At 40.0% G+C, this 27,498-nt stretch overlaps 7 non-coding genes across 7 annotated transcripts; all 7 read left to right on the forward strand.

The window, feature by feature from the left end:
• The first annotated feature begins 2,787 nt into the window (after positions 1-2,787).
• trnay-gua (transfer RNA tyrosine (anticodon GUA)) lies at positions 2,788-2,892 on the forward strand. The gene is made up of 2 exons: positions 2,788-2,824; positions 2,857-2,892. It is a non-coding gene; the product is annotated as a tRNA-Tyr (tRNA).
• Positions 2,893-3,377: 485 nt separating this feature from the next.
• On the forward strand, positions 3,378-3,482 carry trnay-gua (transfer RNA tyrosine (anticodon GUA)). Its single transcript has 2 exons — positions 3,378-3,414; positions 3,447-3,482. It is a non-coding gene; the product is annotated as a tRNA-Tyr (tRNA).
• A 639-nt stretch (positions 3,483-4,121) lies between these two features.
• Positions 4,122-4,226, forward strand: trnay-gua (transfer RNA tyrosine (anticodon GUA)). Its single transcript has 2 exons — positions 4,122-4,158; positions 4,191-4,226. It is a non-coding gene; the product is annotated as a tRNA-Tyr (tRNA).
• Positions 4,227-4,717: 491 nt separating this feature from the next.
• Positions 4,718-4,822, forward strand: trnay-gua (transfer RNA tyrosine (anticodon GUA)). The gene is made up of 2 exons: positions 4,718-4,754; positions 4,787-4,822. It is a non-coding gene; the product is annotated as a tRNA-Tyr (tRNA).
• Positions 4,823-5,439: 617 nt separating this feature from the next.
• Positions 5,440-5,544, forward strand: trnay-gua (transfer RNA tyrosine (anticodon GUA)). The gene is made up of 2 exons: positions 5,440-5,476; positions 5,509-5,544. It is a non-coding gene; the product is annotated as a tRNA-Tyr (tRNA).
• A 516-nt stretch (positions 5,545-6,060) lies between these two features.
• Positions 6,061-6,165, forward strand: trnay-gua (transfer RNA tyrosine (anticodon GUA)). The gene is made up of 2 exons: positions 6,061-6,097; positions 6,130-6,165. It is a non-coding gene; the product is annotated as a tRNA-Tyr (tRNA).
• Positions 6,166-7,159: 994 nt separating this feature from the next.
• Positions 7,160-7,264, forward strand: trnay-gua (transfer RNA tyrosine (anticodon GUA)). The gene is made up of 2 exons: positions 7,160-7,196; positions 7,229-7,264. It is a non-coding gene; the product is annotated as a tRNA-Tyr (tRNA).
• The last annotated feature ends 20,234 nt before the right edge of the window (positions 7,265-27,498 follow it).

A 27,498-nucleotide genomic window follows, 5' to 3' on the forward strand; every position in this document is an offset into this window, starting at 1 on the left:
ATAGTGTTTGAAAACTAGTTAGCAAGTGAGAGAAGATGTAAAAATAGTTAACTAAAAGTGATGGATGGATCAAAAATAACTAGCCAAAATGAATGGATCAATCATTAATATAGAAAGCTAAAATAGAATAATGAACGAACAGTTTAAATAATCATCTTAAAGTACCTGTTAAGTAAATGATGAAATAGCTAAGAATATTAATTGTACTGTTTAAAATAGATGTTGAGACAGTGTTTAGGCATCTAGTTTAATGTAATGGATGCATTGTGAAATAGCTAAAAGTAATTTGGTTAAGTGATTAAAATGAACACACAAACAAACAAATAAACAAATGTAATTACCCCCACAGCTCTGTCATATAAAATCAAGGACCCTTTAATCGACATCAGAGTATCCAAGAATATGTGGCTGCAGTGATTAAATACACACACAAACACAAGCCACAACCTGTGACTAAGTACTGTATATGTCCACTAGCTCAGTCAATAATTCAAGAGACTGCCAAGACTAAATGAAATGAACACATAATGTCTCAAGTGCCCTAAGTACTGTAAGTGAACCTTTCACACTGCTGCAGTCTCAGACCACAGACTGCAATCTGAACCATGTGGGGAAAAGGGAAAGTACAGAACATATTCACACACAACCTGCAAGGACATACACATCTGCAAACATGCATTTTTAGAAATGAAAGTATGTGCACATGTACTGTACAAACACAAACATACAAATACTTACATATTTGCAGCCATACTTACTTGTGTATTTGTGTGCATGTTTTGTCCAAAAACATATGCAGGTACTGGGAGAGACGGAGACGGGGAGAGCAAGTTGGCAGACATTGCGGACATCTAGCTGGTGACCTTCTACATCAAATAGGTGATCGGAGCCAATTCCAACCAGGGAAGCAAACACACAAACACACACTCGCACCACACACAGCCAAGTTTCACTAGGGGGGAGAATACTGAAGATAGATAACTTGAAATGCTCCTGCCAATATCTTCATCTGACCTGGATTCAATTTAAAAGAAAGAAGTTCTACATATAAAGTTACACCCAGAGTACAGTGAGTATATTGGATAGAATAAAATTTTAATAACCCCTGCAGCAGAAGTGAGTAAAATAATATACAGGATGGAGTATTTCTCATTTACTTCTTGCATTGCAGCTTCTTTGCAGAGTGCATGCTGCCACTGAGTCATGCAATCACATTAATGGAAACACTTGATTTGTTTCTCTTTGATTTCAAAGTGTTAAAATGAGCCACTCATCACTCAAGAAATTCTTCAGCATCCACCGGGCTTCACAGGTTAAATCATTCAAATTACACTGTGTGTCTGACCTTGAAAATACCGCCACAGCAACTTACGGTGCCATTTTAATCAGCTGGAAGGCGCAGGGCAACACTCCACATGTAATTATCATGTCTATTGTGTGTGTGGTCCAGGGAGACTGCTAGTTGGTGTGTGTGGGTGGAGATAAAGAAGAGAGGTTCTTTCACAGATGTACTCATGCATGGAAACACTCAACGGTTCAGACACAGAGGGACATCAAGGGCACACACCATGCGTGTACACACATGAAACGCAAATAAGTGCACACAGCGGGACACACACACATACACACACACAGATGCACACACAGTGGGTGAAAGTCTTGAGTTTAGTAGGGCATGCAGGCGGTAGGGAGAACATGCTAGGACCATGAAGATTTCATGGATGTCGATGCATATGTGCTATGTGGGAAATAAATTATACACACATGCACATACACAAACTGAACCACTATAGTATTCAGAGACACACACACAGAGGCACGTGATGACTTTGTGCATTCACACAGGCTCAACAAAACAGACAACAGACCCCAAAACACAAGCCTGCAGTTCATGGAGGCTTCAATAAATTATAGAAACAGTCAGTTTGATTCAATTGCATTACAATGCAGGGGAAATAGTTTTCATACTTTTACTCATCTAAATTATTTACGCTTCCTCCTCCCTGCAGCATTGTCTGTAAAAGTTGTTTATCTAAATCAATAGAATGAGTCAGCTACAGTTTCATCAGCTGGCCTAACAACTCTGTCAAGCCCCCCCCCCCCTCAGCACCGGGAGAAAAAAAATCCTGGCATTGTCCCTGATTAAGGTGTTTTTTCATCATTTGTAACTGCAGTCCTATCAATGACACTTATAGATGTCTATCTGCTGTAGTTCTACTCCTCTCTGATTGATATTCATTCATACTGAGGCCTTTACCACTTCTTACAGTCCAACTCAATGGGCTGTTGTTCTGAGAGCTTGTCACCAAAGTCATTGTAATCTTTTCAGCTTCCAGCCTTTATGATGGATATAATCATCTTCCCATAGTGTGAGCACATCTTCAGGAGGCTCTTAGTGATGATGTCTGCCAGGCTGTATCCATGGTAAACATACAGTATGACTCAGAGTGGCTCAGCACAAGGCAACATATAGCCCGATGCCTCCATCTGGTGGTATTTAAAGGAGTAGCAAGAAGATGACCCATACTCCACAGCCAAACATGACATGCATCAGCAGGAGGAAGTCAGTCAACTGTTCTTGCTGTGCATACATATATGCATACTTTGGGCCCCTGGTACTGTGCTCAATTATGTAGTTGTTGTTTTTTCATGTGGCTGTTTTGTATGTGAAGGCCAGGTTGGCCCCTGGGCCAGTTCAGGAATCCATCCAACACAAGACCCACATTGTTAACAGTGACAATACAGTTAATACAAATGTTCCTGCTAATGTCTGGTCTCTGCCTGCTCCCTTCGATAGCTCAGTTGGTAGAGCGGAGGACTGTAGTGGCGAAACCACACAAAGTGGTCATCATAGAAATCCTTAGGTCGCTGGTTCAAATCCGGCTCGAAGGAGTAGCTTTTAAATGTACATACCGACTGTTCAACAAAGAGTAAAACTGGTTGAAGAGTTTAGATTCAAACAGGGAAGACCAAACTTACTTTACATTCCTAATATGTCTATGCTGTAACTTTCTATAGTTTTTTGCCTTTAAGCATCTTTTTGATGGTAGAGCGTAGGACAGTAGTGGAGAAACCACACAAAGTGATCATCCTGGGAATCCTTAGGTTGCTGTCTCAAATCTGGCTTGAGAACTGACTTTTTTTGCAAATATGGTTCAACAGAGACTAAATTCACACAGGAAACACCAAACCTTCTGCATATTCCTAATATATATATATATATATGCTCTAACTATATGAGTGTTTTCTGCCTGTTAGCCGCATTGTTGTTTTGTGTCACTCTGTGTGTCTTTGTTATCCATCTATGATGAGAAAGTTTACAGTGACGATACAGTCAGTAGAAATGTTCCTGCTGTTGGCTGGTCTCAGCTCACCTGCCTTCGATAGCTCAGTTGGTAGAGCGGAGGACTGTAGTGGAGAAACCACACAAAGTGGTCATCATAGGAATCCTTAGGACGCTGGTTCAAATCCGGCTCAAAGGAGTAGCTTTTAAATGTACATACCGACTGTTCAACAAAGAGTAGATTCTCATAGGGAAGAACAAACTAACTGTACATTCCCAATATAACCTGTAAGTAGCTCAAATGTTCAGTGAATTATGAAACAGTGCTCCCCTTTACACGGACATGCAAAAGGTACCACCACCTCACAGACTTTACAGTATATTGCCTGCTGACCTGTTTTTGTTGTTGTTTTTTGTCTCTTTGTTGTTTTGTTGTTTCACATTGTAATTGAATTGGTCTTTATCTCGTCATTTTTTTCCATGTGGCTGTTTTGGCCATTTCTTATTCATTTTGCATCGCTTTGAAGCTGTTTTATGTATCTTTAAAGCTGTTTTGTGTCTTTTTGTAGTTGTTTTGACACTTCTCGTAGTTGTGAGTCTCCATGCAGCTGTTTTGATCTTTGTGTTTATGTGTTTCCTTGTAGTCTTTTATGGTTCTTTTGGCCATTTTGTGTCTCTCCCTGGTTGGTAGTGTCGCTTTGAGTGACATTTTGTATGTGAAGGCCAGATGAGTCCCTGGGCCTGTTCAGAAATCCATCCATGACAAGACCAACTTTGTTAACAGTATCGATACAGTTAGTAGAAATCGTTCTGCTAGTGGCTGGTGTTTGCTTGTCTCCCTTCGATAGCTCAGTTGGTAGAGCGGAGGACTGTAGTGGATATTCCATATGAAATGGTCATCATAGAAATCCTTAGGTCGCTGGTTCAAATCCGGCTCGAAGGAGTAGTTTTTAAATGTACATACCGACTGTTCAACAAAGAGTAAAACTGGTTGAAGGGTTTAGATTCAAACAGGGAAGACCAAACTTACTGTACATTCCTAAGATGTCTATGCTGTAACTTTCTATAGTTTTTTTGCCTTTAAGCATCTTTTTGATGGTAGAGCGTAGGACAGTAGTGGAGAAACCACACAAAGTGATCATCCTGGGAATCCTTAGGTTGCTGGCTCAAATCTGGCTTGAGAACTGACTTTTTTTGCAAATATGGTTCAACAGAGACTAAATTCACACAGGAAACACCAAACCTTCTGCATATTCCTAAGATATATAGATATATATGCTCTAACTATATGGGTGTTTTCTGCCTGTTAGCCGCATTGTTGTTTTGTGTCACTCTGTGTGTCTTTGTTATCCATCTATGATGAGAAATACTTGTTTACAACGACGATACAGTCAGTAGAAATGTTCCTGCTGTTGGCTGGTCTCAGCTCACCAGCCTTCGATAGCTCAGTTGGTAGAGCGGAGGACTGTAGAGGAGAAACCACACAAAGTGGTCATCATAGGAATCCTTAGGTCGCTGGTTCAAATCCGGCTCGAAGGAGTAGCTTTTAAATGTACATACTGACTGTTCAACAAAGAGTAGATTCTAATAGGGAAGAACAAACTAACTGTACATTCCCAATATAACCTGTAACTAGCTCAAATGTTCAGTGAATTATGAAACAGTGCTCCCCTTTACACAGACATGCAAAAGGTACCACCACCTAACAGAGTTTACAGTATATTGCCCGCTGACCTGTTTTTGTTGTTGTTTTGTGTCTCTTTGTAGTTTCGTTGTTTCACATTGTAATTGAATTGGTCTTTATCAAGTTATTTTTTTCCATGTGGCTGTTTTGGCCATTTCTTATTCATTTTGCATCGCTTTGAAGCTGTTTTGTGGATCTTTGTAGTTGTTTTGACACTTCTCGTAGTTGTGAGTCTCCATGCAGCTGTTTTGATCTTTGTGTTCATGTGTTTCCTTGTAGTCTTTTATGGTTCTTTTGGCCATTTTGTGTCTCTTCCTGGTTGGTAGTGTCGCTTTGAGTGACATTTTGTATGTGAAGGCCAGGTTGGCCCCTGGGCCTGTTCAGGAATCCATCAACACAAGACCTACTTTGTTAACAGTATCGATACAGTTAGTAGAAATCGTTCTGCTAGTGGCTGGTGTTTGCTTGTCTCCCTTCGATAGCTCAGTTGGTAGAGCGGAGGACTGTAGTGCATATTCCATATGAAGTGGTCATCATAGAAATCCTTAGGTCGCTGGTTCAAATCCGGCTCGAAGGAGTAGTTTTTAAATGTACATACCGACTGTTCAACAAAGAGTAAAACTGGTTGAAGAGTTTAGATTCAAACAGGGAAGACCAAACTTACTGTACATTCCTAATATGTCTATGCTGTAACTTTCTATATTTTTTTGCCTTTAAGCATCTTTTTGATGGTAGAGCGTAGGACAGTAGTGGAGAAACCACACAAGGTGATCATCCTGGGAATCCTCAGGTTGCTGTCTCAAATCTGCTCGAGAACTGACTTTTTTTGCAAATATGGTTCAACAGAGACTAAATTCACACAGGGAACACCAAACCTTCTGCATATTCCTAATATATATATATATATATATATATATATATATATATATATATATGCTCTAACTATATGGGTGTTTTCTGCCTGTTAGCCGCATTGTTGTTTTGTGTCACTCTGTGTGTCTTTGTTATCCATCTATGGTGAGAAATACTTTGTTTACAGTGATAATACAGTCAGTAGAAATGTTCCGGCTGTTGGCTGGTCTCAGCTCATCTGCCTTCGATAGCTCAGTTGGCAGAGCGGAGGACTGTAGTGGAGAAACCACACAAAGTGGTCATCATAGGAATCCTTAGGTCGCTGGTTCAAATCCGGCTCGAAGGAGTAGCTTTTAAATGTACATACCGACTGTTCAACAAAGAGTAGATTCTAATAGGGAAGAACAAACTAACTGTACATTCCCAATATAACCTGTAACTAGCTCAAATGTTCAGTGAATTATGAAACAGTGATCACCTTGACACAGATATGCAGAAGTTTCCACCACCTCACAGAGTTTACAGTATATTGCCTGCTGACCTGTTTTTGTTGTTGTTTTGTGTCTTTTTGTTGTTTCACATTGTAATCGAATTGGTCTTTATTGAGTTATTTTTTTCCATGTGGCTGTTTTGGCCATTTCTTATTAATTTTGCATCGCTTTGAAGCTGTTTTATGTATCTTTAAAACTGTTTTGTGTCTTTTTGTAGTTGTTTTGACACTTCTCGTAGTTGTGAGTCTCCATGCAGCTGTTTTGATCTTTGTGTTTTTGTGTTTCCTTGTAGTCTTTTATGGTTCTTTTGGCCATTTTGTGTCTCTTCCTGGTTGGTAGTGTCGCTTTGAGTGACATTTTGTATGTGAAGGTCAGGTTGGCCCCTGGGCCTGTTAAGGAATCCATCAACTCAAGACCTACTTTGTTAACAGTGACAATACAGTTAGTAGAAATGTTCCTGCTAATGTCTGGTCCCTGCCTGCTCCCTTCGATAGCTCAGTTGGTAGAGTGGAGGACTGAAGTGGAGAAACCACACAAGGTGGTCATCATAGGAATCCTTAGGTTGCTGGTTCAGGAATGCCTCCAGGATGAGAACTACTTTGTTTTTATAGTAGAAATGTTGCTGCTTGTGGCTATTCACTGATCGTTTCCCTTCGATAGCTCAGTTGGTAGAGCGGAGGACTGTAGTGCAATCCTTAGGTTGCTGCTTCAAATCTTGCTCGATGGAGTGACTCTTTAGTGTAGGCCAGGTGAGACCCTGGGCCAGTTCAGGAATGCCTCCATAATGAGAGCTACTTTGGTAATAGTGACAATAGAGTCAGATCGGCTAGTGGCTGGCCCACTTATGCCCCTTCGATAGCTCAGTTGGTAGAGCGGAGGACTGTAGTGGAGAAACTGCACAATCTGGTAGTCATAGGAATCCTTAGGTCGCTGGTTCAAATCCGGCTCGAAGGACTGACTTTTAAGTGTATGTAAAAAGTGTTTAACAAAGACTAGACCTTTTGCAGCAAAATACACAGAGTTCATAGTTTTGCATGCTGTAATACTTTTTGTTGTTGTTTTGTGTATCTTTGTGGTCATTATTTTTTCTCTCTGTGCTTTGGTCTTTTTGTAGTCATTGGGCCCCTGGGCCTGTGCGTGTGTCATCCTGTTCAGTAATCCATCCATTGTAACATCTGATACCCCCACGAAACAAGAGAAAACAATCCTCAAAGCTCGTTTCACACCATCATGAGGAAGTATGTCATTCAGTCAAGGAACCATAGTAAAACCGTGTAAACTATATTGACATTGAATGTGCCTTTTGTCTCTATATCAAAATGTCAGTCACTTCTTGTCTCTGCCTCCATCCTCACCATGATGTGTTTCATTTAGTCTTTTTTCTCCTTGTGTCTCTCTCAATTTTGTTTTTTCCTGAAGAGTTTCTCTCACCTTTTACTTTGCTTTACTTTTCCTCTTCTTTTGTCAGGAACACAGAAATTAGGAGATTTTCTTTTGCTATCTTCCAGAATATATCTTAATGTCTTTTCTCTTTGATATCGGTTTTCATTTCATCTTGCCTTTCAGTCTTTGATTAGTCTCCCCTTGCCACTGTAACCCATCACAGCTGTGATTGAGAGCATGATTATTCTACCATTAAAGGTGAAAAGGTTATCTTATTTAGCATCAAAGTGATATTTTACAAAGAAAGAAGATAGAGCAACGGGAAAGGTGACTTTGTATGTCCCTGAATGAAACATCCCCATCCAAAAAAAAGCTCACACACACTGCCAGGAAATCTGAGTAACAAAACCAGCAAGTAGTCTAGTCGTAATTTCTTGAACCCAGAAATGTTGAGTACCCTAAAGTTTTATTGCAGAAATGTCATCTATATTCCTAGTGGATGGAATTCAACTTGGTTGCCAAAAGTTGTACTTTTGGGCAATTTGCATAATTAGCATAATAAGCCAATAAAGTCAAAACACCACAGGTGAATAGGGTAAAAAAATGAAATAATAGATATCACCATGAAACTTTCTCAGTTGATTACTTATGTTAAGATGAGAAAAAAATGTATTGCATGTTTTTATTTTATTTTAATGTTTACATATGCAAATTAGGCCATATCTCATCAAATATGCGCTCATTTGCATACAGACAAAATCAGATCGTTTGATAGTTGAAAGTCTTGCTCAAAATATTTTTTCCAAGAGTAAATATGTATACTTGGGGGTCTGAGTTGAGTCTGAGTTGGTGAAAACCTTTAGGGAACCTGGTCAGGAGACATTTTTTCTCATCTTAACATAAGTAATCAACTGAGAAAGTTTCATGGTGATATCTATATTTGATTTTTTTACCCTATTCACCTGTGGTGTTTTAACTTTATTAGCTTATTATGCTAATTATGCAAATTGCCCAAAGTGCAACTTTTAGCAGCCAAGTTAAATTCCATCCATTAGGCCTATAGATGACATTTCTGCAATAAAACTTTAAGGTACTCAACATTTCTGGGTTTACTATTGGGCCTATGGGGATTACAACTGGACTAAAGCTTACTGCATCTATGAAAAAATAGATGCCATAAGATGTTGAGAGTAGGTGGCGTTGTCAGGTTGAGAAACACTGTTTTCTTCTCACAGCAGGTAACTGCACGATATTCATTATGTGCAGAAATCACTACTTAGCTAAAGACTCCATATGATTGCAGTTATCCATCCTCACAGAGTTGCTGCTGTAGTAAATTGTGTCATTGCGCTGCCATTGATCCTGATGTGCTTCAAGTGGTTGAACATGACACAGAAACACTTGACTTCTTGAACCTAATATTTAATGGACCAACAAGTGTTTATTTGGCTGCTGAAAGGTCAGTTAAATTAGAGAGTAAGGTGATAGTTGTTATATAAAAATACACTCACCTTAGGTAAACCATTGCCTTCAGAAGTGCCTTGTGGCATAGATTCAACAAGGTGCTGGAAACATTTCTCAGACATTTTAGTCAATGTTGACATGATGTCATCACACAGCTGCAGATTTGAGGACTAGACATCAATGATGAGAATCTCTCGTCCCACCCCATTTAAGATTTGTTGACTTTTGAGGCCATTTGAGTAAAGTCATCTGAAATCTGAAGAGATCAGCAGTTTCTGAATTATTCTTGGTTTTAACTTTGGCAGATCCTCTTCACCATGTCTACATGCCTTAAAAAAGTTTACTTTTACTTAGTTCATCATGTTAGCTGGTAGCTGTTTTATTCTTTTGGTCAAACTTAATTTAATGGAATTGTGTATTCACCTGTGTATGCATTATGTTTTTCATTGAGTGCAGGACAAATTTACCCTTTGGGACAATAAAGTTCCTATTGCTTGTGAAGTTAAAGTTGACAGAAGAACGGATCCTGCCTCCAGATCCTGGACCAACAAATTTACACTGATCTCCTCATCTGACTCTGGATAGGACCATGAAAAATGTATTTCCGAAAATGTTCTTTGATGCACAGTTAAGGGGATGAAATCCCTAAACTGGTTAGAAACATAACACTCTTGGCACCACTTGATGGAGCTGTAATGTTGGTGCCAGCAGGAGGGTCAAGGTTGGGTGCTGGCATTAGCATCAGAAGCTGGAATCTGCAACTAATTGGATTAATAAAAAGGGAATAATTTTTAGCGACTGGTTGCAATCTGTGTGACATTGATAGCTTTACACACATTTGGTGATATGAATCAGGACCATACGGATGGAGGCGGTGCTTTGGAAACACTAAAAGTACACCTTTGGTGGGTTAAGAAATACCACTAATAGGTGTGACTGCATTTGAGGCACATCTTTTCAATATCAATGTTATAAGGAGCATAGTGTGAGGCAGTATGGCCATACTCTACTTTCTTATTGGCTCCGTAGGCCATTTACTTATTTAACCTTTAAGTTTTACGAAACCTAACCAAGTACTTTTGTGTCAATGCTCAACCATAACCACAAGTTTAATACTACGACACACTTCACAACAGTTTACCCTTTTGAAGCATTATAAAGATAGTGATAAGTTAATTTCTGATTATAGACACCTCGAAGTGCATTATCACGCTTATACAAAGGTCACTTACCAAAGTGGAAAAAAACAAAACAAAACAAAAAAAAAAAAAAATAAAATAAAAAAAAAAAAAATATATATATATATATATATATATTAAAGCATTTCGCAATCTAAATCCAATCAAAATGTTTCCCTCGTAACACCTGAGGGTTTGGCTAATGCCTGGAACAATCAATACCATTCGAGAAGATTATTGCAATGAAAACATTGTTCACTGGTGACGTTGTATTTCTGTTCAGTGGATAAGCCATTTGCCTTGTTTCCATTAAAGTCTAAGCGAATTTTGAAGCGAAATTTTGAAATGCAAATGAAAGATGTTTCCATCAACTGGTTTAGAGCGAATAAATAAAGCTGCATAAATGTACTTTAGTCAGAACATGGCTGTGTGATTTATTGCTGTAGACTAATCCGTCAGTAAACAGTAGAAGTAGAGAAAAAACAACAACAAAAAATAGGTTGCTAATCGGACAACTTTGGCCACACAAGAGAGAAAAATGGAGCAAAGACGCCGATAGTGGAAACAGCTTCCCTTTCTTTTAGGATTTCCGACAGAGCTTAAAAAAATGAGTCATGTGAGTTAAATTTTCTCTCAGTCAGAACATATTTGTAAAAATCCCTTCCAAAAATCGTTTCCAAAAAGCCCAGACTGTGTTTAACAGCTGATACCGGCCTTTTAAATGGACTGATGACATTTCAAATGGCCGTTTGAGGATTGTTGGTGCAACAGGTGATGGGTTGTGACAGCCTTTTGTATGGAGAGTAAAAAAGAAATGGCCCAAGCACACAGTCCTGGGTAATGACAGTGGCTTTGGTGGTTGACAGGGTGTTGTCAACCTTTACCTCTTAAATGTGTGTTAAAGGAAAGTGCTGAGAGCTTTAAAGTGCTTTAAGGAGCTTCTTAATCATCTGGTGCCACCGGACGGCATTGAAAGAAGAGCAGAGATCAATGAGAAGTGGTCTGTTATAGAGAGTCTAAGTGTTATGTGAGTGAATGCAGGAGACGAGCCACTGCATCATCTGAGCCTCCTTTGTCCTCTTGTGAGTAAACTGGAGCATTTATCGTACTTAAAGTGAAAAGTGGTCAAATTAAGTTCCTTCCATTAGATAGTTGGTTGTTTTTGCAGATTCTCTTTTATTTTCTTACTTTTCTATTTCTATTTGTTGTATTTGATTATCAAGTTTAATCTCACTTCATACATACTTTATTCTTTGTAGGTTTGGAAGCGACTGAGAACACCCACAGTCATGTATTTTGTCACTTGACTAGCTTCAGTGAAGCAGATTGGGGTTCAGTGCATTGTTATAGAGTATTTAAATTATATTCGGCAAGCTTATTATGATCATTATTTAATCTTAATTGTTTCCCCCTTGCTCTTTCTGCCAGTGTTTTTCCATTTTGCAATGATCCTAAATCAAAACAGAGATATATGCAAGTGAATTTACTTTTGATGCCCGTGCGTATACACTCATACATAGAAAAAGACTAATCCATAGAGTGCTAACAGACCTGTGGGCCTACCCCCCGCAGAGTAGGGCATAGGGGTCGGGTGCAGTGTGAGTAGGCCTGCCAGCTCTGGGGACGTGGAACGTCACCCCGCTGGCGGGGAAGGAGCCCGAGCTTGTGCGGGAGGTGGAGCGTTAAGAGCTAAAAATAGTTGGGCTCACCTCCACACATAGCGTGGGCTCTGGAACCAAACTCCTGGACAGAGACTGGACTCTCCTTTTCCGGAGTTGCCCAGGATGAGAGGCGCCGGGCCGGTGTGGGGATACTCACAAGCCCCCAGCTGAGTGCCGCTGTGTTGGAGTTCTCCCTGAGGAACGAGAGGGTCGCCTCCTTGTGGCTGCAATTCGCACAGAGTAGTTCTCTGACTGTTGTCTGTGCTTATGCACCGAACAGCAGTTCAGAGTACCAGGCCTTCTTGGAATCCCTGGGTAGTGTCCTTGAAGGATATTTCTTCTGGGAGACTTCAACGTTCACGTGGGTAACGACGATGGTACCTGGAGGGGGGTGATTGGGAGGAACGGCCTGCCCGATCTGAACCCGAGTGGTGTTTTGTTATTGGACTTACGGGACCGTATTTAGACTGTGAAGGAGCGAGAGGGATCTGACGACACTGACTACACACCTCTTTACACCTCAACTTGACTGAGCAAAGTTGCTGCAAATTGCTGCAAAAACAAAATGTATGTTACTTACATCAGAAAAATGAACATGATCTGTCAGTCCAACCAAACGCTGAACAAGACATTTTTAATGAACAAAACATTGAAATAAACTGTCATCATTAAGTGAAAATATAGTGTGAAAGGGTCAAAGTTATGAGAGCAAACCGGTAAACGGCCTTTTTAAAAAATGTATATAACGTTATGTATAACTTTATTGACACGTTGCCATGGATACGCATTGCTCTGCTTCTCTCCTGATGACGGCTCGCCTTGTTAGTGACCTGTCAATCAAAGGTAGCCACGCCCCAAATCATATGATTCTCTATCTTCTATTTTCTTCTAAATTATTTAGACTATTAACATCAAATTGTCTTGAAGAAGATTTTTTACTAGCGATTGAGACCATAGTGTTGTCCTAAAAATTTTTTCTGAGGTAATAAATCAAGTGAGAAGTTTTCTTATTTTGTAGTGAGATAGGTGGACCGAAATGCTTTTGCAGCCGCCGTCAGCGCCTCCTGCTGGAATTTTCGGAAGAATGCAGCTTAAGGCGCTTCCCAGAGGTTGCCGCCTGGTTTATACTCTACATTAGCATTGGTTCACTTTCTACCAAATAAGAGCAACAGCATCCCCTATTGGTTAGATCACAGCCATGCTTGCTTTTTCCTATCTTTGTGTGTTTGTTGATGCTGTTTATATGAAAACCTCACAACTCTTTTCCCAAGACTGGAATTATTTGATCTCAGTGTTTATTGCCGTGATGACAATGATGCTGCTCCTCATTTGTTTGGTTTCATCTAACCTAATATAGACATATTTAGCTGTTCACTATGTCTTATATCTATTTTGCAAGCTAAAATCTTATCCAATTTCTCCCAAAACTCCATTAAAAGTGCAGCCCGACAGAATTTATGTTTGCTGATGATAAATACGTGGGTAAGTAATATCCTCCTCAAACCACCCGTTTCATATTTGTTCCTGTGGTGGACTTGTCTCTGAGACCTTTATTTCACACACCATGCATGCAGTCCATTTGAATTGTGATCCACTTTAAAAAGCACATCCTGAGCTTTTTACTGATGTAACACACATGGGTTTGTGACCCACAGAACACATTGTTCTTCTTTTTGAAATGGGAGGAATTGCAGCAAACACACTATAGGCAGAAAGATAAGTGATCAAATTTATATTTTCTCTGTTCTTTCATGAAAGTCCTAACTATATTATATTAGGTTTTTTAGAAGCATATGTTTATTGTAAGGCAATCAGAAAAAAAACATTTTAACCCACGTCCTTTGCGAGGAACAACTGTTTTCCAAACTTGAGGAAACAGCACAGAGTGAGGCTGAAACGATTTAGATGTATTGAGAAGAGCCAGAAATACATTATTTGTATGTATATGTATATGTATTGTATTGTAACAATACCTTTATTATTACATTTCTTAAAAGGAAATTGAATTCCATCCTCTAAATAGACTGTATTGTAAGTTACACAAGGGACTTGTTATAGAAATAAACAACATTCCTGAAAAACAAATCTCAATACAATATGTTTCTTACATCCTTATACCTTAAATTATGTATAAAAATATAGTAAACATTTTTTCTTCAAGGTCTGAGAAGTATATTTCTGCGCTTTCCTGCTGCCTTTACTGTGCAGCCATCTAATGTCATTCACTATATAAATTACAATATTTTTCTAGGCATTGAAGTTTTTCAGAGGTGATGGGTCACAAGGCACTGTGCTGCCCACCTGATGCTCTTACTTTGTCTTTTCATCCTCCATGCACATGTCTGCCTCACGCTGAACGAGCTCAGCACAGTTTGTGTTAAAACGAAATAAAGCACAGATGGTTGAGATTCCCCACACTGCCTATTTAAACACAGTGAGAAAACCATTTCCTGCTCAGGTGGAGAAGGTAAACAGAAGCAGCAAATGAAGCCCAGTTTTTATCTTCAGCATATTTCTTTTTTCAGGAAGACTGAGTCAAGATAAATTTGTTTTTGTCTTTATAAAGTAGCGTGTGTGCTGTTCGTGTGTGTGCACATATTTGCATAGGAGTTCACTTGAGTGTGTGTGAGTGGGGAATTGCTGTCTGCCGCATGATTATTGTTTCTTTAAACTACCTGTATGTACTTCCTCAGTTGGCCAGCAGGTGTCACTGTGTCACAGAAAATGAGAGTTTAAGGCAGCTGCAGGATAGAAGAACCTTCAACACAATGCTTATTTTCAACAGCTTGATCATCTGTTTTCTACACAATCACTGCTAAATGCAGCTGATCTGGATGTGTACTCCGACATGTAGTTTAATGATATTACAGATGGCTCTATTTACTGTCCTACCTGGACAAGACAGAGAGACTGCATAGGAAATCAATTAGGTGTTATGGATGAAGTGATACAACATGGGTTTGGCTCTGCTTACAGATATTGTGAAATAATTCCAACTGTGGTGTCTCTGTGCATGGATGTGCATTTTTTAAAATATATATGTATGCTTATCCTTATACACTAATGATGATGTGTGATCTCTCTCTCTCTCTCTCTCTCTCTCTCTCTCTCTCTCTCTCTCTCTCTCTCTCTCTCTCTCTCTCTGTGCGTATGTGTTGTTCCTTATATTTATTTATCGAGTTTCAACTTGGCCTGGGGGCGACTCCACTGGTTGTAAAAATAAGTCAAACTGTACAAAAGTCTATGAGAAAATGACCCTATACCTCTCGCTCTATTTAGTTATTTCTTCAGTACACATTATATATATATATCTTTAATACAGCATGATGTTCATTCTGTAAAATGTTCCCTTTTAGAGTAAAACAGACAACGAGGAAGGGTATGCTACCATGTTGTTATGTGTGCTTTCATCAAAGGGTTTTCATTGTGTGTTTTCAGTTCATGAAAATCAATTGTAACATTTTGGTCGCCTAAAAATGTTGTGTTCAGCATTCAGTTGTACTAAAAAAACACTTTATGGAGTCATGTGGTCATTTGTAATTACAAATGCACCTTGTTAACCAAGCTATCCAGCTAAAACTAGCATTTTCTGATAACTTAGTATTCTCGTTCCTGGTTCCACACTGAATATATGATAATTTCTGCCTCCAAAAAAAACAAGATGGCAAACTCAAGATTTCAAATCCGTAGTCCACAAACCAATGGCTGACATTATGGCTACTTCTTTTATGCAGACTATAGGTAGATAGACAACTTGGTTGATATGGCTAAGTTACCAAATATTATTTTTTAACCTAGCTGGGAATCCGGCTAACTATAATTAACTGCTTGTTGAGGGGGAGCCTGTAAGTTTTGAGCTACTTTTAGTTCTCCTCTTCAGTCCATCGGACAACAGATGAAACAATTAAGTTACATACACTTAAAAGAGAGGTATAGGATATAGAGTGACAGAGAAGCAGGGAGTCAGTAGCACAGATGTGTGGAGTCAACCAACAAATGAAGAGATAGAGAAAGGAAAGCAAAGCAACAGAAGAGCTTGAGCAGGCTGGAGCTCAGTGTGGCCTTGTTTGCTGCTTCATTAGTCCTGCCTCCAAAGGGCTGCTCTTCAGCACAAGTGTGTGCACAAACATGTGCACACACACAGTGTGCCAGAACACTGTTTTACCAGTTACAGCATCTACGTATGTGTTTGGTTTTTGTAGGCACAATACTTTCAAGTTGCATTTTGTGTTTTTCATGCTGTTGCTTCTGTACTGTACGCCTGGCTTCAGACATGGGTGCATGTCAATGTGTGAACACATTTCTGTGTGTGTACAGTCGAAGCTGCTGACTCCGCAGCTCATTACAGACCACCAGGGAGTCCTGTGGCCTCCAACTAGCAAGGAGGAGGAGGAGAAGTCCGTGACCCAGACATGAAGGAAGACGCCGGGAAAGATAAGCTAACTCTGCCAGGGTCCCGCTGGGCATACTGTCTACTGCCTGACAGCTCCAAACAGCTAACCCTGCATTTCTACCATACCCTGTGTTCATGTAGGAATGGATTTAAGTGGTAGTTATCAGACAGATTGAATATTGCTCTCATACAGTAGCTTTATGGAATGACATTAATGCATATTTTAGAAATTACTTTCCTTAATAGGTTTTCAGTCATATTTTGTGATATTAGATTTTGCTCAGTTAATTGAACTTACATTGCAGTAAAGCTTCAAGATGCATACAAATAATAAATAGGATGTAGTTTACTGTGACCCTATGACCAGGGGTGGATTAAGTTATTTGGGGCCACGTGGCCTATGTTGTGCCTTAGGCTGTACATGGCAGGTGGTGCAGTGAAAAGACAGTTGAGTGGGGTTAGTGGCTGCAGGGGTGGGTGCCGCAGGGGATGCCGGAGAAAAAACCCTGCCGTGGCCTTAGGTGGAAACGTTGGAACAGAATCAACTTTAGGAGAAATGCCAATCTAGTAACCATCGATTCGGCAAGAGTGTACAGCAAACATCCTGCCTCTCGCTGCCATTAAACGGGGTAAAACAACTTCTGGACATGAAAGTTTTCAAAAAACCGTAAGGGTGAAAAAAAAATTGAATCACAAGCACTTACTGCCAACTGCTCAGGAGTTTGTGTAACAGCTGACTAAATGGATGCTTGTTGGAATTATTCTGTAGGGAGTTCACCAGCATGTTTCCTGCAACAAGCTCCAGCACAAAGCTTAGTCCCAACATCGTTTTTTCTAGCTGCCGTGAAGCAAAAAAGCTACCTTCAAGTACGGTTGGAAAAGTCATCATTAACAAAACGCTCTAATGGAAAACTATGGCTGCAAAATATAACATCTCAATATATACTTGTAATAAATTGGGGAGGTGAAGTTAATGACATGACTGACAATGACATCACTGAAATCACCTGTTTAAGTGACAATGTTGGTATTGGCAGTGGCAGGATATTATTATTATTAACAATAATCTACGTCTATATTTAAGTGATTTTTTTTGTTCTTATGCACCAATACACAACAGCAAATTCCTTTATTGTGAAAACCTACTTGGCAATAAAAACTATTCTCACTTTGATTCTGGTTAAAAAAATACTGACTTACATTGAGAGACTGGTCTCCCCCTGCACAAGCAGCAAAACATGACCCATATTTACGTTTACAATTCTACAATTCTACAATGTCATTTAGCAGACGTTTTTATCCAAAGTGACGTACAAATGAGAGTTAATACAACACAGGTAAGGATGAAGTCAATAAACATAGCAAGAGTAAGAGCCGTGGGTTAAGTTTGAGTCCATTAGGATACAAGTGCTTTTAAGGTCGCAAGATCGGTCAGTGTGATACTTGTCGGAGTCGTCAGTGTAGATCAAGAATGAAGGTGTTCAGTAAAGAGATTGGTCTTCAGTCTTTTCTTAAAGATTGAGAAGGACTCAGTGGAACGGATGGAGTTTGGAAGTTCGTTCTACCACCGGGGCACTACAGATGAGAAGAGTCTGGTTTGAGACGCAGAGCCCTTCAGCAGCGGAGGAGCTAGACGTCTTTCACTCGAAGAGCGTAGTGGATGGGAGGGTTTGTGGACCTGAACAAAGGAGTTCAGATAAGAAGAGGCTGTGCCCATTGCTGTTTTGTAGGCAAAAGACAAGGCTTTGAATTTGATGCTGGCTGTGACCGGGAGCCAGTGCAGAGAGATGAGGAGCGGAGTGACGTGTGCTCTCCTGGGCTGGTTGAAGACCACGTTGGACTTTCACCCAGAGGAATAAGGTTTGTGTCCCTAGTGAAAACAATTTAAATTAAAAAAATCACTGATATTCCAAGCAGAACGTTTTTATATAACCATGTCACGTCACGTCAGCATCGTAACTACTTCACGTCAGACATTTACGCAAATGTGTTTAAACTGTCTTTTATAACGCCTTACCAGGAAGCTTTTTGCCCTAAACCTACATTACCAGTCAAAAGTTTGGACACAACTTCTTATTCAATGTTTTTTCTTCATTTTTGATCATATTTTCTATATTGTAGATTAATATTTTGAAAAATCTAAGCTATGATGCAACAAATGTGGAATTATATAGTGTTAAACAAATACTGAATATGTTTTAGATTTTAGATTCTTAAGAGTAGCAAACTTTTGACTGGTAGTGTAGGTCAGTGGTTTTGTAGCCTAAATTCTAAGAAACTGCAGCCTTTTTTTCACAACCACGAATCATACGTGTATGTGTAATAATGTGAGTGCTATTTTTAGAACGCTCCGCTCTGTACCATGAGCACCATGTGGGTCATTATGGGTGACAAAAGACCTAAATTGACGAGTAGAAAGAAAAGTGAAAGGAAAAAAAAGGGTTCTTTTGGAGGAATATGACAAACGGAGACCAAGAGGAAGGGAACGGATGAGGCATGCTTAAGTATACTGGTGGCGGAAATTGGGTGTGTTTAAGGCCTTGTTGCTCCTTGTTCCTGAACTGAGACATTTAAAGTATACAAAGCAGTAAAAAAATATTTGTTAAGCAAAGATACCATGGAGTAATGTTGTGCTGGGCAGAGAATGAAGTCACGCTTCCTCTGTGTGTGTTGCAATCTGGACTTCTCTTGTCTTTGTCTTGGTAGCAGGTCTTGTCGATTGAGCGTATACGTGAGTCCCTTCCTTTGAAACGGTCAGATGCCAGGCCAGTGAGCTGAAAACCAACTTTTTCGCCACCGTGGGTCGGTTACTGCAGGTTGGGACGCCATAATGGTGGAAGCCAGGTTGCCCTGGTAAGTGTAAGTTAACCTCCGTTAATACTGTTAGCTCTGTCAGCAATATTACCTGCTGTTAGCACCGCTAATAATGCTGCCTGTTATCTGTAGTGGTACAGTTTTCTCAGCAGGGTCACCCTTGTGATTTTGAGTTAACCCCAATTAGCGCTGATACTACTGTTTGCCAGCTCCATTTTTTATATACACTGTGATATCCGGTGATTTCCGACTATTTTGAAGTGGCAGTTTATTCTACAGCAGCACATTTTGCTGTGTTTGTACTTCATGTATTTTGTGTTTAATATCCAAATCTACAATGTAACCTGTCATATAAATACATATCTGTGTATTAACACAAGTACAGTTTTTCCACTGAAATTGAGGGTGACTCATTCCCTCCTAGTAGAAGTGGAGTACAAGTTGCATCAAATGAAATATTTAAAAATTCATAAAAGAAGTGCCTTGGGAGCATTTTTCCATATGTGTTCAGGTTTAAACTCCCATTATGCTGATATGTTGTTCTTTGTAATCTTGCAGACACGATTTACTATGAGTAAGACATAAGTGTAGCTGCTGACAGAATGTCGTATAATGCAGAATCTGTAGAAAATCACAGTTAACTCATTGCTTTTTGTGTTTCACATAAGCTATGTTGATTGTGTACCTCTTTAACATCTGCTGTGTTTGTGTGAATTACTCTCTCCTCAGGCTAGATGTCGTTTCAAAGTTATCAAGATGACAAGCAACGAGTGTTGAAACGGGATCTCAACCAGCCGTGAGGAGAGGACAATGTGACCACACACATTTTGATACTGTACTTTAACTGAATTGTGAGTCAGACATGAAAGCAGATATTTATAATAGTTGTTTTTTTAAATTATGTATCTGGTTTTAGGATCTGACAGACCTTGTTTTCATCAAAAATTGGATGCAATGATAGAACAACAAATTAACTGTAAAAGCTTTTTCCACCATCGTTTTTAGCTCTGAGCATCATTTGCTTTTCTTTCAAAGTAAAAGTGTATCTTTTTTGTTTACCTCCCTGAAATCATACATCTTACTTAAATCAATATCTGCGCTGGCCCCGCCTCAAGCCAACTGTTCCCTATTGGAGACATTTTTAAACATAATGTTTTACGTGCCTCTTACATTATTGGGCATAACACGAAATTCAAACACATTTTCAGGCTTCAGCTTGGCCTGAGGGGGATCATGATGATCAAGCAGACGGGTTGAATAAGGTCTTTTAAGCCTTGAGGCAACTTAGAGAAGGAGGTGAAACTCAAAATTACCAAAGTGCAGATAGAGATAACAGAAGTAGACATATGAGAGAAGCTTTTTATTAATGCTTTGAGTCAGTTGGGATATGGACTATGCAAGCGGGGTATGCAACTCAATAAGGCAGAGTTTTTACTTTCAGTTTAGTTACCATTTATTTGTACAAATTACCCCAGTCTGAATGACAAATTACAATTACAGATTTTATAAGGTTTGAAGGAAAAAAGGAAAAAGAAGTTCACCAGGGCATTATTACATGCCCTAATTGAAAAAAACAACCTATCATATTGATGTCATTATTAGAAAGTATATGTTTGCAGCTATAAAGGCTGCTCACAAAGAGATACTCATTTAGTCTGCATTGGTTTATTTCTGCAGCAGATTATAGAAATACTTTTGTAATGTCTGTGGGTGACAGAGATGCATGATGTACAGTAGTTGTGTTTCATCTATGTTTCAGCCTCGTGCTCGTGTAGAGAAATGAGAACTACAATACAGATATTAAATTCTGGTCCAAGCAACATTATGGCCTAAAGCTTGGGGATGATTTGAAATATTGAGTGGAAATACATAAATGAGACTTGATCCATACTGGCAGCACAACAGCAAACCCATCCCTGACCCCTTCACTAAGCAGCGGCATCGGAAGATTTCATTCATATCGGACTGAAAGACCCCAAAGTGCTCATCATCCCTCCAACCAGAGAGCACGACGGGGAAAAAACCCAAAACAAACAACAACATAATAACACTCTAACATCTTCCATTATTCCAGCTGAGACATCTGCTTCTGTAATGAAACCAACAAACAAACATGCATAATTCAAACCAGCCAGCCGGTTCTGCATTGAGTGGAAATGGGCAAAAAAAACAAGAGTCCAATAATTATTGCCGCGGAAAAATGATGAAGTACCACACTTACACCTAAACAGCCGTATTTACACTCATTTGTTAGGAACAATTCAGGAGGTGAAACACTTAGTTGTGTACTGTGTGTGTGTGTGTGTGTGTGTGTGTGTGTGTGTGTAAATCGTACAGTGTGCTGTACCGCTACAGAGACATCTTTCTCTTTTGCAAATGGGAAAGTGCTAGTGCCATTTTTTATGTCAAAACCAAACATTAGGTTGCAATAAACAGAGTCTCGCTCAAAATTAGGGCACTAACAGTGGATAAGAGTAATGATGATGCAGCGACAGCAAATAAATCTGGGTAGAGGCCACACATGCATACAAAGAAAACAAGACTAAGAGTCTCCAGCCACACTGGTGCCCCTGTGGACCTTTACCATGGATCTATAATAAGAACTGGATGCAACACCTTGCATGCCTTCCATTAATTTCAATGAATTGCTCACCCAGTGGATTTGAAAAATAAAGTTTTGGTGCTACTGCACACACCATTAATGTAATATAGGCTAATATTTGCTTATTAAGACGAAACCCAGCTGAGGCTGATGGCTTCAGTTTGGCAGGTATTAGGTCATAAACCAAATATTGGATGGATTAAACCTGAAGCATGATAATGAAACTACATGAAAAGCCTTTTGGTGGGGCATCAGTTTAAGCAAGGTCTTCCAGGTGTTCCTCTCCACTCACACAACATCTGGCTCCTCCTGGGGGAAGCTTGTGGTTTGCCAAAATTTCCTGAAACATCAATGGACCAAATTTCAGGGGCAATCCAACCAATAGTTCACTAACAAGAACCACACCAACAGATGTATGACATTGGAATTGTTTAATGTGAGATAGAGATGAGCTCTCTCTGACTGAGTAGGAGGCTAGAGGGATGGGATAGGATGCGAGATGTAGAGGATGAAGGTAGAGGGGAAAGAGGAGGTGAATTTTTTTCCTGACGCTTGCTTTGGCAATATGTACAGTGTTACGTCATGCCAATAAAGCCAATTGAATTGAATTGAATTGGAAGGGTCATGGGGATAGGGGGTGAGGGTCATGGGGGTGATGGGGATAGGATGGGGAGAGGGGTTGTGGGGATGAGAGAGTAGGGAAGAGAGAGGGGGTGGTTGAGAATCGGAGAGTGGTGCTCTGAGGGTTGGACAGTTAGGGAACTTGGGGAGTCCCGTCAGGGTGGGGGAATGGAACCGCCTCTGGGCGAGCCTTGGCACGGGAATACCCCAGGGTTGGGTAAATCAATGGCAGAGAGAGGAGTTAGCATGATGATGACGGATAAATTGACGAAGAGAAAGATAAGCGAAAGGAAAAAAAGGGGTTCTTTTGGAGGGATATGACAAACGGAGACCAAGAGGAAGGAAACGGATGAGGCGTGCTTAAGTATACTGGTGAGGGAATTTGGGTGTGTTTAAGGCCTTGTTGGTGTGTTGCAATCTGGACTTCTCTTGTCTTTGTCTTGGTAGCAGGTCTTGTCGCTTGAGCGTGCACGTGAGTCCCTTCCTTTGAAACGGTCAGATGCCAGGCCAGTGAGCTGAAAACCAACTGTTTCGCCATTATGGGTCGGTTACTGTGGGTTGGGACGCCATAATGGTGGAAGCCAGGTTGCCCTGGTAAGTGTAAGTTAACCTCCATTAATACTGTTAGCTCTGTCAGCATTATTACCTGCTGTTAGCACCGCTAATAATGCTGCCTGTTATCTGTAGTGGTACAGTTTTCTCAGCAGGGTCACCCTTATGATTTTGAGTTAACCCCAATTAGCGCTGATACTACTGTTTGCCAGCTCCGTGTTTACTTATAAACACTGTGATATCCGCTGAGAGCTGCGCAGCCAATCCCCTCCCAGACTGAATGTCAGTCAAACTCTGGTGAGAGCTGTGTAGAGCTCTCCTATGCCATCCCTTTTCACCAGTTTCCATACTCACTTCTCAGCTTAATTAGTATGTGCAACCCAACATCTTGACATGGGAACTGACTTTAGAAAACAGTATGTGAAAGAAAGAAGAATGGAAGCCAAGAGGGACAGAAAGAGATAGAAGACTTTGTACGAACACAAAGAAAAAGAAGACAAAGAGCGAAAACAGTGATGGAGCAAGACAAAAACCAGATAGTAAAAAGAAAAAGAAACCCCAAAAAAGAGATGAAAGGATGGAGAGAGAAGAAAGAGGGCAACAAAAATCGACAATTAAATACAAGATGAATTATGCATCGGTGTGACTAGAGGGCAGGAGGAAACCAGTCTGGAGGGGAGGAGATGCCAGACTGATACAAGCTCCATTTATCTCTACAGTGACCTTCTCTACCTCTCCCACTCCTTTGCTGAAACCAACAGTCTGAAACAGAAGTAAGATGACCACCCAAAAAAATGAGCATGAATAAAAGACAGAGAGGAGGAAATATAAAAAAAAGAGAGAGAAAGTGCAGCGAGTGATGTGTGAATAAAAGATATAGTAGGCTCAAAGAAGTGTTGACAAAAATAAATAAGGGATTGCAAGAGGGAATACTGTGAAGGTAAGAAGATGCAGCTTCTAAGGATAGAAGCAAAGGAGAATGAGAGCAGATGAGGGGAGGGGGGATAAAGAGATGGGACGCTGGGGGAGCACCTTGACTTTGACTGTAGAGGTGAGAGGGGATGATGAAGTTGATTGCTATCTTTCTTTGGCTTAAGTGGAAGTATCACTTCCTTCGTTCTGACCTGGTCAAATTCCACAAACAGCAGATGCAGTCCTCACTCGCATTTAAAGGCCCTAAAACCGTTTTATTCCCACTCAGCTTCTAACTTAAAACAATAGCATGTGAATTCATTATTTTTCTTCACCAAAGTTGGAGCAAGTTTGGTATATTGAATCTGAACTGTAGTTGACCCAGACAGAAATTAATAGTACAATTATTTCTATAGAGCTCCAGTTAAGGAGCCACAGATGAGTAGAACCCAGAGAAGGGCAGTTATTTCTGGGATAAGAAGATAGACAATCCTGCCTTTGTGTGAATGACAGAATCTCCAAACTCTAAAATGCAACATGACCCAAACATAACACTTGAGCAATCATTGACCATTTTTGTTCTTTTAGGGGGGACAAAGGATCCTTAAGGGGAACAGAAGGTCAATAGTAGATGATACATATAAGTGGTTTATAAAATATTGTGTTTTGGTCAGATGCCTGTTTTTAAAAGTTCAGTGTATAAGGACACTATGATTGAAGGACATGGTGGCCATTGTCATGCTCAATTCTGGGTCATTAGTAGTTGCAGCAGTTTTTGCATTGTACAATTTGTTATACACGAGCAGTGGAGAATTGGAGAAATAAATTAGGCTTATTGAATCCACAAGAGTCTGAGCTTTCCAGTCATGCCCAATTTATACAATTCCGACTGTTAAGAGACCCCAGTATGCAGAAATATTTAAATATAACATTTTAAGAATAGGTGAAAATACCACAAAACATAACCCTTGAGCAATCATAGACCATTTTTCTTCTTTTAGGGGGGACAAAGGATCCTTGAGGGGAACAGAAGGTCAATAGTAGATGATACATATAAGTGGTTTATAAAATATTGTGTTTTTGTCAGATGCCTGTTATTAAAAGTTCAGTGTATAAGGCCATTGAACATTATGATTGAAGGACATGGTGGCCATTGTCATGCTCAATTCTGGGTCATTAGTAGTTGCAGCAGTTTTTGCATTGTACAATTTGTTATACACGACCAGTGGAGAATTGGAGAACCCCCCCCCCCCCCCCCCCCCCGCCCCCCAAAAAAAACAAAAACCAAAATACCACATTAAAACTGCAAGCTATTGAGGAACACTACAAAAGAAACTCTTGGCAATTGGATGGTAAATATTCGTTCTGGAAACTGGTGACAAACTCCCTTTTTTCAATATACCTATGGCACATACATCTTCTGAATGCTCTAGGTCTCCAGTTTGTTGTTGTAAAGTTTCGTGAGGCTGAACAGGTCATTTTAAATAGTGGGGTTAAGTTAAAAAAATGTTCTCACTGCAATGAAATGGCTACTGTGCGGACTAACATCATCACTCATGATTAAAATTTAGCTCATCGGTCGTCCCGTTGGCTCACTGAGAGCACACACCACTAAGGCTGAGCCCTTGTGTCCCCTCTTCTATTCTCTCTGTCACGGTCTAATAAAGCAGACATGCAAAACATGGTTCAAAATAATAATAAATTAGACTTATTGAATCCACAAGAGTCTGAGCTTTCCAGTCATGCCCAATTTATAAAATTCCGACTGTTAAGAGTCCCCAGTATGCAGAAATATTTAAATATAACATTTTAAGAATAGGTGAAAATACCACATTTATACTTCATGCAAAACCCCCCAATTTGGATGATCTTAAAGTCGACTTGTCTCTAAATGGGACACTCGTGGACACACATAGAACCCATTTTGATTCAGATATTCACTATGACTTAAATCCACAGCCCGCTACAACCTTTTGAAGACAGTAATGTCAGACTCAGTATCCTTATCACTTGGCAATAGCATCCATCACCAATTAAACCCGTTTGGTCTCAGAGAAAGCCGTTCAGCCTTTAACAACTACGTGACCAGTCACTCAGCGTGCTCGACATCCATTCAGCAACTCAAGACAGACAGTCAGGTAGACAGTCAGTCAGATTTACATCCAGTCAATCACTCCGTCGACAAAGCAGACAGTCAATCAGCGTGTCACCAAGTCAAATGACAGACAAACAGTCAGCAAACCACTCAGCTGTTCAGCCAGACTGTCAGATTTGTCACAACAGAACCTTTCTGAGCGACACAGCAAGAAAGCAATTTTTGCCGGCGCCGAACACGTCAACACACAGCTCCAGAGGACGGATTGAATTTGTCAGCGTGTTAGAATGGAATGAAGGAGAGAGAGGGAAAACCCAGCCACATGAAAGACGCAAATCACCATCTCGGTTTGACATGAAACAGACAAAAGAGGACGGGGCGTAATGTAGGAGTCGAGACACAAATGAACACATCAGAACCGGGCAAGCAATTAATTAAAAATGCATATACACAATGAATATGCACAAACAAGGAAAAGTCAAAACAAGACTGCACACAAATGACATGTAAACAAGGCCACACATGCTAAAATTACATACAAATCTGCACACACACGTTGGCAGAAAAAAGATGTGATGGGGGAACAAAAGCCATATTCATGATGGAGAGGATATTATATGCTTCATACAAATGTTCTGTGTATTTTAGGATGACAGGTGGACATACACATATAGAAGAAAAAAGCCCAAATGCACAGACATACCCACGTATTTGCAGGCATGCTTTGAAAAACAACCATAAAAATATACAAGCAAACAAGCTATGACAAGAATTCAAAAGATATAATGACATCCCAGGGTGGAAGCCCAATTATTTACTTTGTACAAAATGCTTATTGCAGCCTGTTAACTCACACAAACACAGCTCCAACCTGTCAACGTCTCCCTGGATGATTTTATGCTCTCTTGGCAGTTTTCAAAGTTGGAGAAATGGAGGTGCCTCGTGAGACTTGCAGACAAAACAGTGTCGATTTTTAACCATATCCAAACAGATCCTAGCACTGCTGTGGTTGCTTCATCTTGTACCATTTCACATACTATCTGCCAAGAACTGTCTGCTACACATGTCTATCTTTTTACATCTTTTGTTGCCTGTTCAGTCAGGAAATCTTATCTTCCTTGAAAAGTGTTTGAAAATCAAACCATTTGAGGTTTTCGGGGATACAAGTGTCAATATCCTGAGGCAAAAAGCAAATAATAGTTCCTGACTTTTACTTCTTTTTGCCTCCTGTGAATATATTGTCAAGAGTGTTTATTTTTTAATGGCTTTCTCCTCCATCCAGTGTTTCCAGCTTCAGTAATTAATGCAATTTTCCTGTCACTCCACTCCTGTCCAGCAGCCGTCACTGGAGAGCTTCAGACTGATCAACTATTCGATACCACATCTGTTCGCCATTTCCTTTCTCAGGTAGCACTGTAAACATGTGCAAAAAATGAGCCACAGGACAACATGGAGCTTTCAGAGATGCTTCCAGGCTGTCCTCTTGGGTAAGAATCTTATTTGCTAATTATGC

This window comes from Centropristis striata, chromosome 22 (assembly GCF_030273125.1).
Source record: "Centropristis striata isolate RG_2023a ecotype Rhode Island chromosome 22, C.striata_1.0, whole genome shotgun sequence".
NCBI lineage: Eukaryota > Metazoa > Chordata > Actinopteri > Perciformes > Serranidae > Centropristis > Centropristis striata.